The following is a 12,976-nucleotide window of genomic DNA, read 5'->3' on the forward strand; positions in this document are numbered from 1 at the left end:
ATTTGAAAAAATGAGCTATCAGAAATTACAGTTCCACAAACATCTAGTTTTTTTGGGGGTAAGACTAATTTTGATTATGCAATACTTACCCAAAGCTATTGTTTGGCTTTCTTTTTTCTGCTGAAAAAAACCCACACCATCCATTTGATGTGCATTCATTCTTCCTTGGAATGAAGAATTGTCAGTCTGATGCAATTCTTTGTGCAATTCACTTTGTCCTTGATATGTTATGTGCAAAACAAGCACAGATAGTTCATCTTTTTCATAGATGACTATTACATCTGTATATCAGAGAAGAGTGGGAGGAGGGCATTTGACAATAAGTATGGGTAAGTAACTAAAATCAGTTTACCCCCCCCCCCCGAAAAAAATACATTTTAATAGTAGCAATTGCTTACCCATAGCTATTGTTTAACTGAATTTGTCAGTAAGGAGGGTTGGCTGATGCTCCATTAAACTGATTAAAAAAAACCCAAAGAAAATGGAAAGTATTCATCATTGGCAGAGAGGTCCATGTCACGGAATGATGGTATTTATCATGGCCACATGTTGTGCCATAATGATGGACCCAGAGAAAAAAATGCCTGTTCTTTGTTGTGATAACAGGTGGAGGTAAACGGAGGAAAAGATAGTATGGGAATGCCAAAATGCTGCCTTCATGATGTCATTGAAATGTCTACAGAACCCTTGAGAGGGAGGAAATGATGCTTCTACCCTTTCTTTTCCTTTGGATGCCTTAAGACAGAAATGGAGTGCCCTCACAGGACATACAAGTCTATCTGTATCATCTGCAGCATAGATTCAACTGAGACTGGGGATTTCTACTGGTAGTGGAGCTATGGAAGGTAATTGATTTTTGGCTAAAAATCCAGGTTGACAAAAGAGTGAAACCAAATCAAAATTCCCATTAAACTGGAGACAGCCAGTGTCAACAGATAAGGCATGAATTTCACTTCATTTTCACACTGAGGCAAGGGCAAACAGAAATAAAGTCTTTAGAGTGAGGTCCTGAAAAGAAGCCTCACCAATGGTTCATAGGAAGTTTTGGTTAAAGACCATAAAACAAGAAAGATTCTATCTAGGTGAAAGAGAGCATGAGACAGGTCTCTGCAGCTCAAAATAATTAGATCAGTTAGGTGCAAATCTGAACCAATTACCGTGCTTTAAGAGAATTTAAATGTGTTTGAAATGGCAGCTCTATAGCCTTTGATAATGGATACAGAGCATTTTTTCTTCTTCTCAGAGAAACAAAATGAAATCATCTGCAACAGAAGTTATAGAAGGGAAGCTAGGATCAACAGGTTTCCTACTGTACCAATCACAGAAGATTCTCCACCTGGCATCATAGACCTTGGATATAGAAGCTCTCCTGGCCTGAATGATGCATCTGGCAACAAGACAAAAACAAATTGTTCTGGCGGAGAGTTCATCTGAGATGAGCCAAGCATGATGGTGGAGAATTTGTGGGCTGTTGTGGAGTAGGGATCTCTAGTGTTGTGACAGAAGATCCCTCCTGAGAGGAAGAGACCTGGGTCGAGCGATCAACAGGTCTAGAAGATCACTGAACCATGAGAGCTGAGGCCACAGAGGGGCTATCAGAATGATCTGAGGAGTAAAAGTTCTGACTTTTTGCAGAACTTGAGGAATCAGTCATAAGGGTGGGAAGGTGTAAACGAACAGCCAATTGCACTAGAGACTGAACATAAAATGGAAGTCAGTTGTTGAGTCTGGTTGCAAATAGATCCACTAGGGGCCTTCCCCACAGTGAGGCAAGGAACTCTCTAACCTAATTGTGAAGATTCCATTCTGTAAGGATGGTTCTGCCAGTTCCTGAAAGACTGTCTGCCAAAACGTTCTTGCCCAGAATATGCTGACCTGTGTTATGTCTCTGAGGTGGTTCAGCACAGGAGGTTCCAGACTTATACATAAAGAAAAGTGGCATGTGTGCCTCCTTGACATTGGAGATAAGCTACGATAGACGTGGTGTTGGAGGAGACCATGATGCATCAATCCCTTACTCTCTTGATGCCCCCTTGCAACGCTAGGTATACAGCCTTCATTTCTAGGTTGTTTATGTGGAGGGATGATTCAGACAGGGTCCACAGTACATGTAGAAGTTTGCCCTCCGGTTCTAAATCAGCACTCCAACGCGACGGCGAACATATAGTAGTGGGGTTCAACTACATGCATGGGGACTCCAATCATATATCTGTCCTGATTCATCAACGACTACAAATGGTGATGAAATGTTGGTCCGAGGAATATCAGTGTTGATAGAAAATCTTTGTCAGGTTTCCACCTTGCAAGAAGAAGGAACTGTAGATGTCGCATATGAAGACATCCTAATAGAACCTAGTGGGCAGCGGTATTTAAGGTTCCCAGAAGAGACAGGTACAGTCAAGCAGACAAATAAGTTTTTGTCTGTCGTGTCTCGTACAAAGCCAGGATTCGATCTATCCGATCCAGTGGAACTCTTACTAGGTTCAGGCCTGTGGAGAAATTCATCCCCACATAAGTCTTGTGGTGGAGTGAGTTCTGATTTCTCTTGGTTGGGAAATTGAGTTACCAGCGGTGCAGATCCTGATGAAGGGACAGGATTTGAAAATTGTGGATCAGCCAGTCATCGAAATACTGGAGAATTGGTGCTCCCAGTAAACGGAGGCATCCCGCCACTATTCCCATAACTCTGGTGAAAACTCTAGGTGTGGTAGATATTCTGAATGGTAGGACCCAGAATTGAAAACGTCCTGGTCTAATCACAACAAGAGATGTTTGCGATGAGGAGGAAATATGAGGATGTTTAGATAGGCATCCTGAAGGTCGATGAAGACTGCAGATAGTCGAAACACATTCCGGATTGAGGAAGTGGTCTCCATCTTGAATGGTTCTTTCAGAAGAAACCAGTTTAAAGGGCAGAGGTCGATTACAATGCGAAACTTTCCACTTTTCTTGGTGACCAGGAAGATACGGGAATATAATGCGGGTTACTTATCGTTCAGGACCCTCTCGACAACCCCTTTCTGTAAAATGGTATGTACTTCCTCTCTCAGTTTCACCATATTGGATTGGTGAAGAGGGATGGGGGTCTTGGATAGAGGAGATTAGTGCCCGAAACTGGGGTGGGTACCCCTCGTTCACTATTGAAAGGATCCAACCATCGTCCGTTATGCTTGACCAGGACACGGAAAAGAGGCCTAGGCGAGCTTCGACGGAAATGCTTGCAAGAGAGATGTGCAGCAGGAGAATGTTCAAGTCCCTAGTGCTGTCCTCCACCCCTGCTTTGGGAAAAGAAAGGGGCTTGAAAAACTGTATCCTACCTTTCCAAGTTGTCAGGCACTTCTGTTTTTCGGATTCTGAGAGCCAGACGGACACGGAGGAGGAGCAGTTCCATTTTGAGGTCCCATATTCGACTGGGGACGTGTCTGCTTGAAGAACTTGGTAGAAGGCCCTTGGTGGTGATTCACATAGACACGATTCCTGACTGATTAGGATGGGCTAGGAGTGGATATGAAGGATCTGTATTGATGATCCAACAAGTCTTGAGATGTCACGGTGGGAATGAGGTCTCCAAACAGACTTCCAGTGGAACAGCCTTAACGATGTCTATACTGTGATCGAGTCGTACCTTTAAAGAGTCCAAGGCAACATCACAGCGGATGTGAAGTTCAGTCTATAAATCCATGTAATAGAAAGTGCATACTGAGATGTTGGCCACAGCTTGCTTTCAGCACGCGTTGAAGGGCGTCCGCGTTCGAGGGTGCTTTTCTTAGCATGCTAAAAGAAGGAGCTGAGAAGAGGTCGGCATCTAAAGTTATGGCGACAAGCATTAGTACTTTCCGTTCCATACTTTCAATGCCTTTTACGGAACGGCGTGGCCAGGCTCCTCTTGAAATACCCACCTTGGCCGCACCGGCATCGAGTTGGCACAAGAGACCAAAAGTCGTAACGTTGAAGAGGGAACGGCCCACCCTCGACTTTGTCGATTAATATTTTGGCCAGTCGAAAACCTGTCAGCAAATTCTTCAACCGTATAAAAATGAGTAAGGAGGAGGTCTGGTTGGGGTTGAGCCCCCGAGATCTTTTTCGGACTGGACAGGATCTTTATGGACTGTGTGGCAGATCTTGGGCACAAGTCAGGGGTAAGAGGCGATATACGTCATTTATTGCTTTGTCAAAAGACCATACCTCCTCTTCCACATCAAACAGAGACGAAGGAGGGAGCGTAAGAGCAGGAGTCATTTGTTCTTCCTCTATTAGGAACTCATTAGAGTCTACCACAATGGAGATAGCATCATCGAGGACACTCTGAGCTGGAGTGTGTGTAGGTATCACTAAGTCGCTAGGAGGTGAATAGGGTATAGGGACACTCTGCAATAGGTCCCGTATTGCAACACGGAGAGTAGGGGTTGGATGAGTGGCATGAGCTGGAGAGACTAGAACGTTTGTCAGGCCTAGAAGAAATGACGCTCCTAGCCTTTCGTTTGGTTTCCACCGTGTGTGAGGTGATGGCGTGACACGAGTCGCAGTCTCGCCTCTGTTTTGAGGGCAAGATCCAAAAAGTCCAAAGAACCTGAGCTGGAGGGCCTACGATCCCATAGAGATTCATTGGGATAATATGAAAGGAGGGATACTGATCCGATCCCCTGGCCTAGTCTGAGTCCATTGGTTAGACTCCCAATGTTCATAAAGATTGGGTAAAAATGATTTTGATAGTAATAAGGTTCATACATATGGCCAAACAAATGCTCGTTTGTTATTGCGGCGGCAATGAAACTGAACGGGTCATCAAAAGAAAGAAACCACAAAAACTCGACTAAATCCGAATCTACCAACCTTGTACAATTTTATTTGTGATCATGGAAAGAAATTAAAATGTTTGGTTTTATTTCAATTTTCAAAGACTTTTAAAGACCTAAGGGTAATCTGTTCGATTTTTTCAAACTTTAAAGGCCTTGAAAATGCTACCTCATTTATACCCAAACTGTCAAAGACCTTCAAAGACCGTACGAACCCTGAGTAAGTGTATCCGAGCCCTGCGGGTGCACACGACGCATCCATGCGTCCCTGGAGAAACCGAAACTGAGGTAAAAGGTTATCTCGTAAAGATTGAAGAAGAAGAAAAAAAAAAAAAAACAACAAACGAACGAATGGATAGTGTAACACCAATAGAGAGAAATATTTGTGAGGCCAAGTCGCAATTGCTGTTAAAACATGCAACAGGCAAATTTTCTCTGGTATTTGGCACACGTCTGATAATATCAACGTCCTTGACAAAGATGAGCTATCTGTGCTTGTTAAGCACATAACATACCAAGGACAAAGCGAGTTGCACGAGGAATAGACAATTCACTCTAACAAGGATGTATGCACATCAAGCGGACGGTGCGTTTTGTTCGGCACAAAAACGATAGCTGTGGGTTAACTATTGCTGTTATTAAATTACATGTTTTCAAGTAACATGTTAAGAGTACAAAAACTTCATATGATGTATCTGACACATCTGTCATGGTTATGTTAACCTTGAAAGTGACCCAGTGTAGTTGCTTAATCGAGATGCTTCAGTCTACATTCAAGGACAGCCCACTTGTTCCGATTTTATCCCTATCGGTCAAGGACCAGAAGTTCATATACTATAGTCTATTCTTTTCCATACCAGCAAAGCTCTTCATGGTTCAATTGGCTTTTCAGTTAAGACACTGATTGCACGTGCTTCTTCGAAAAAATGAAAGTAAAATTTATCTTTGACCTACCCTTTGTCCTCACCGCTATAAAACCCAGTGTTGCATCCTCTTTCAGTTTAGCACTACAGGTGTACACGGACGAGTAGCTGTTGTGATAACGGCGATTTGAGCACGAATTTAAATTTGAAGTTTAGATTTGAAGTTTAACAATAATTTAAGTATTTTCTTCCCTTTCTTTGTCATTTTGCAACTGTTGGCATTTTTCAGCTGGATCTTTTTCCCACATGGAATGATTTTGACTCTTTGTGGCTCGGATGCCGACAAAATTTTTAAGGTTTTCAGATAACAAAGTACCTCTCGCTATGAGGAAAGAAGTTGTCGAAACGACTGGTCGAAAAAAGACTGTACCTTCTTCTAGAAAATTTTTTTTCACAATTTTAACCAGTTGAAAGTTGGTTTACCCTACTGAAGAAAACTGCACCAACGGAGTCAACACGTGGTGTTGTGCCCAATATACATTTATCCGCGCAGTCGCAATCGGAGGGCGCTTCCGGTTGTCCTAAAACTAGCAAATGGGTTTTCAACATATGGGGGATTTGGCTGTAGTTGAGGAACCGCCGAAACGTGTAAAAAGAAAAGATGAAAAAACAGGTGAGAAAAAGGGGATGACCACAAAACAACAGCTTGCTGTGCTTCAGGAGGCTATTATGAAGCTGAAAATATTGTTCCAAATACTTCCACATCCACCGCTGGCTCTTGTGTACAGTGTTCATATGCATAAAATTGATCATGCAATATTTGAGTCTGAATCTGACAAACACTCAGCAAAACTCGGTGAGTTTGACCCCAACGTACAGCAGTTTCAAAATAAACGCATGCAAGAGGGGATGATGCCTCTAGGTTAAAACTTCCCTCAATTGTTAACGACGAGGAAGTGTTTGGCTTCCTGATTGATGATTCTGTACAATCTGTTTTATCCAGTGTAATTAAAAATAGTGCCAATTTGTTCATGTTCAAGGAAATAAAACTTGGTCCCTGCGCATTTTAATATTATTATCCCACCAAGAACAATCCTGAAAGTTGGAGAATGATGTCTGCTGCTTAACAGTCATGGGATAAAATCTCTTCAGGATATTCAGAAACTTGTGGGACTTGGCATTGTGCTAATTTTAACTTTGGCAGCTTGTTTGTAATAGAAAACCGTCAGTTTCTCAAAATGAGACGGTTTTCATACAAATTTTGACAATTCTCGGGGTTGCCTTTAGGGATATGTCTCTAAAGAGACATTTTATGCGTAAAGACCTCGGATCATCTCATCAGTCTTTGTGTGTAATTCTGAGCCACCTATATTAGAGAGGGAACTCAATAAAAAAGAGGCCTTATCCGAATTTTAAAGGATTTTATAATCGGGGGCAGTTTGGGTCCAATGGTTGTTTAGGGATAGATACAATGTAAGCCGACACCTGAGAGGGCAGAACAGGATGATCTATGCAAGGCAGCAGCTACCCCAATATCGAGTATTCCAGACCCACAAATAAATCAGGTGTGTGATAATAAAACAGGTACAACATTGTGCTGTCTAGATGAATGGAAAAAAGTGACAGATGACACTTGGATATCACAAATAGCTTCAGGCTACAAGATTGAAGTTTTGAAGATCAGCAACAAGGATGTATTCTAAATCTATTAAATTTTCACCATACGAGTGTGATTTAGTGGATATTGAAATTCATGAGCTATTAAGAAAAGGGGCTATTGAACCCACTCAAAATGAAGCTGGCCAGTTCATATCCAACTTAGTTTTGGATCAAAAGAAAAATGGTACATTTTGACCTGTGAACAATTTGAAATCTCTGAACAGATTTGTTGAATATTTCCATTTCAAATTGATACCATTTTAAATTCTATTAAAAAAGGAGAGTTTTTTAAAAATTTATTTGAGATGCTTATTTCACAATTTCGATTTTCAAACCTCACAGGAAATATTTGACATTTTTCTGGAGAGATCAGATGTATCAATTTTGTGTTCTTCCATTTAGTCTAGCATCAAGTCCCATAATTTTCTTCAAAATCCAGAAACTTGTATTTGCTTGTGTGAGATCCAATGGTGTCGTTAGTTTTTATAATATAGATGACTCTTTGGTTATTGCACAATCAATATATAAGTATTTGAATGATGCAACATTGCTTGTAGCTTCTTTAAAACATGCTGGGTTCGAAATCAATCTTGAGAAATCTGTTTTTATTCCATCTCTGAAAGTTGTTCATCTGGGATTTGTCATTCACTCTCTAGATATCACGGTACCATTGGTACCAAATGAAATAAAATCCTATATAGGTGCACTTCTGTGTTGAGAGAAAATGCGGGGAAGATAAGATGTGTTGCAAGTTTACATCTTCACTGAAAGCTTTTCGAGAGTTTGATAAGGAAAAGAACCTAACCCTGGCCAAATGTAAAGATAACTATAATGATATGATGACTTTGTCAGAAGCCAGTAAGACTGAAATTCACTGGTCGTTGTCTAACTTGGAAAACATAAATTGGAAGCTATTCTACAACCAAGTATTTCTCATTAGATGTAGAAAAACAATATGACCTTTCATGGCGAAAATGGTGTCTTTGGTATTGTACATACAATCGCAATTCCCATGATCCCTATGAAGTAGATAGTGTTAATTATCTGACAAATGCATCATGCAGGAAAGTCGTACATTGTTACAAACACATACAAATCCATGTTAATTCTAACGTGACTTTGATTGGTAATAATTCGTTTATCAAGAACAAATTCAAGACATATGAAAACATGGGAGGTGTCCATTGTTTTAAAGTATTTAGCACAGATGTATCCTTTAAAACAGCTGAAAGATTACATTTCTTCCTGAGGTATATAGAATACGCAAGGAAAGTTAGTTTATGTAAAACGTCTAAAAACGTGGTCTTCTCTACAGCATGGGTAAAAGAACTGTCAAAATAGAGTTTTGTGCCATCTTGAATTCTACATAATCGGCAAAGTTCACACAGTTTAAGATCTCAAAAATTGGAACCCGCTTCCTTCTGCCCTCTGAACTATGTTTAATGATATATGTAGCTGAGGTTCAGCAGTATGCATTCTCTTTGACAAGTCGAAATATAACGAGCAATCGGTTGAACGTTCTGGATTTAACCATTTCACTGCTTTGTTAATTTTCATGTCGATATGTGTGGCTAACAATATAATACCCTGAATTACTGTCATATCTCGTGGGAAGGGTGGTACCAATCTTAAATCTAAAATTTCTTTCAAAAATATGGATATAAAGATAGGTACGCTGCATCCACGACATAGGTTGAACAGGTCATTCATTATACCTCAATTATATATGATGTCATAAAGTTTCTCCAAGTCAACAAAGACTGCTACTACATGTTCTTTCTTGCTAAAAGCTTCTAAAATAAATGCTTCAAGTCTGAGTAGAGAATTAAATGGGCTTCTCTGGTGTATGAATCCACACTGAAATGTGTCTGATAGCAGTTTGTTGAATGCCAAAGGAATATGTCATTTATCATTAGTTATATTATTTTGATAATAAAGCAACAATTCGCGGATCAAGGGTTTTATTCCAATAGCCAGATTGGGTAGGTGTTACGAAATAGTGCTGCCAACTTTCGTACCAGTGAACAAAGACTGTAAACTATTTCGTGGTGGATATAACAATAGCTCTATCAATTTAGACCCATTTCAATTGTTCATCTGCATGCATATTACGATTACATGGTTCAGGTGTGTGTGTGCGTGTGTGTGCATAATCTTACCGTATCCTTTTAATGTTGCAGGCCCGTGATAGAAAGAAAATAGTCAACCATGGAATCATAGGACAGTGACTATGAACCAAGCTACCAAAACTAGCCAAAAGTCAAACAATCTACACTGGAACACGTATCATATGCATTTACCAAGATGCAACAAGCAAACAGACACAACCCAAGAATATTACTTAGTGGCATACACTCTTTCACACCGCAAAACTACCAACATTCGCTCCAATACTCCTTGATCGAGCAATTATCGAGGAGATCAATGAAACTATAATGTATGAGCGAAAAACTGTCGTAATTTGTTGCTTATTCTTCTAAAATTTGTCTATGGAAGAAAGCGAATCTGCTTTCTCGTCATTTTCTTCCTTAATTTCATTACAAATTAAAAGAAACATTTTCACTATATTTTTCATTCACTTATTGCAGCAGTTTAAAATTAAAATTGACCTTCGTAATATGCTGCTTTGTGTCAAATATCAAATTCTGTTGTGGTATTATGAGAAGTTGTTTGAAGGATCTTTACTAAAACTTTTTTAGTAACAGCAACCATATTTGATAGCAGATCATCAACATTTGTAAAAATCCGACACTCCTTCTAGCTAAGATGCTTTGTGTCAAATTCGGTCAAATATTGTCGTTGGTTTTTTAAAAGTTTGCAATAGTAATTGTTGATAGACGCAAATCACAATGCACAACAGATACAGGGTTATACAATAAGCTCATCTGGCCTTACGGGCATACGGACGTACAGCAAAAAAGCAATATGCCCTCTCCTATGGTTGTGAGTATACCGAGTGATATTTCATACATAATGGCAGCATCGTTGGATATGAGTTGTAATAAAACAATTACAATATGCAGTGCAATAATAACAGAATCAAAACAAACGATCCAAGTTCTCTATCTCCAAAAACTGCAAGGATTGGGCACAGGTCTCACATTAATGCATAAAAAAAATTAAAATCTTTTCTGAAATGGCATAATTAACTGTTGTGAAGTTGTCAAACGGTAATCAGATTAACAGACTTACGCACCCCCCCCCCCCAGTACAATGTTTCTTAAATAATAGGATAACAGTTTCACTATAAAAGCAAAATATATGGCTGCCCACGGAGGTGGCAGTCGGACAGTGTTCTTTACTTAGATATAGCGATCTGCACCACATCCATTCTATACTTCAGTTAATACTAGTGCTGAATGCAGGTACTAGAAGTAGGGCATGGATGGTGTAAATCATTGGGAGGGTGTAATTCACATTATGCTCGGGAGAGTATTAATGAAGAAACATATTTTACACCAAAAACTGCTTCCTTCTGCAAATATATTACATGATCATAATACCTAAGGAGAACAGGAAGAAGGTCGAGGGACCTACATTCCCTAATCTCAGAGAAGGGCCATCCCTAATCCCCTAAGATATGTGAGGCAGCACCTAACTCGTCGATACAACCCAGCTGGGATAGTGACTCCACATGCCTAAAAGCAGCTATCGGAAAAAAAATCATCCACCTATCCCCCAATCCAGCGAAGTCGTAATACCGTATCATTAATAACCTGCCGTACAGCCTGGGATAAATGAGTCTTATGGAATGAAAGATCCCGGAGGTAAAAGTTACATAAAGTGGACTGAACTCCATTTATCAGCTTACATAATATTGGTTAAGGAACAACTGACGATAGAGCCCAAGCCGAGCCGAGTCGAGATATCGACCTTTCCTTCTGTCAGAAGCAGAAACAGATGAGAATGCCCTCTTCACACTGGCTTGGTTCAATTTAGGTACCACTTCAAATTTCTCACTGTCTTCTGTAAGCAACCAGGAAGCACAATGTATAACATGGAAATGGGGTTACACCACAAACGACTGATTGCCCATGACCAGGAATCTGTGTGTGATTTGGATTTTTAACATACCTTTAACAATTTTCCTGTCATATCGCTACATTGTCTGCAGTGTAGAAGTTATAGTGATGTCTAGTACTGGGGCATCATGCCGCATTCATGTAGCATCATGTCCAACCTAATCATATTATCCTGACACCAGTCCAAACACTGAACTCTTAATGCTGAGCGCCAAGCGAGGCAGATGCTAGTACCAAGTTTTTGGTATGACTCGGCTGCGCTTCGAACCTGCGACCTCACGCATCCGAGGCAGGAACCTGTTCTTGATAATGAAGGCAGAGACTTGTGATTTAAAGTGAACCCATTCCGACGGAACTCTAGATCAGGTTCTTTCGCTCATCCAATCCGATTTAACTAAGGCAAGTGTTATGTATATTAAATTTATATCCTGTGATTGATTTCTGTCCGTGACTGAGGGTAGAGTTTTGTCCTACACAGCTCAGGGTTGTGTCTACCTGATTTTTGTCATGTTGTTTACTAAAATTAAAGTTCATGACCTGACCTTGTTTACGAGTTATTGAACATTTCTAGAAAAAAGGTCAGCTGACAGTATGTGTATCAAGGATTTGCATACAAGTCTTCATTCCTTTTTCACATCTGTCTTTGGAAATTTAAGATCCGAGGATTTTGGTTGTGGTCAGATATAATTTGAGAATAATCATTTATTTAAATTATTCATTGGAGTTAGGGGCCATCCGTTTAGTACGTACGCAAAATTCTGGCTAAGCTTGACCCCTCCCCCTCCATGTACACATGCGTACTTAATATTCAAACGCCGACAGAACCCAGTCGAACAGATTAAGTATTAGACAAATTATTATCGAGGTTTCACCCTCACCCTAGTTTCTTATGCGTACGTACATTATCAGTAGACACCCCACCCCCATACGCAAGCGTATGCATTTGTGTTAACCCCCTCCATGCGTACGTACTAAATGGACGGCCCTTTACAAAGGGCTCAATGAGTTTTTGGACTAAAACACTAATTCGGGGCGTGTGTGTGTGTGTGTGATTTGGATTTTTAACGTAGCTTTAACGATTAGGCAGTCATATCGCCACGATGACTGCAGATGCATCATGCCGCAGACATGTAGCATGATGTTCCACCCAGTTACATTATCCTGACATTTTTATAAGCCTTTGGTGCGACTCAGCCGGGATTCAAATCCGCGACCTTCCGTATCCGAGGCGGACACTCTCACCACTAGGCGATTCACTACTTTAGGATTATTGCGAATTCATTCAAAGAAATTCTGGATTGTGTCATTGTGACACATGGAGACTAATGGTACATCCAAGCATTGAAATCTCGGTGCAATAGAATATTTAGAATATTCTACAATTTTTTACTTGTGATGAAACATTTAGGATTATATGGGATTTAATTCACAATACTAAGTTCCTCTTAAAATTTCACTTTGTATTCTAGGGAAATAAATTGTTGAATTTTACTAAACTTGTTGGTTTCCCTTCTCTTACTTAGTTTAAGATTAAATAGTTGTAACAGATAATTGGGGGTCGTCCGGGAATTGAATTTCTTTAAACCATGTCAGATATCTTAAGCATTTGTCTTTAAAATTTACATTGTGTTTAGGA

The sequence above is a fragment of the Sinohyriopsis cumingii genome, chromosome 3, assembly GCF_028554795.1.
Source record: "Sinohyriopsis cumingii isolate HCF-2022 chromosome 3, ASM2855479v2, whole genome shotgun sequence".
NCBI classification, from domain to species: Eukaryota; Metazoa; Mollusca; class Bivalvia; order Unionida; family Unionidae; genus Sinohyriopsis; species Sinohyriopsis cumingii.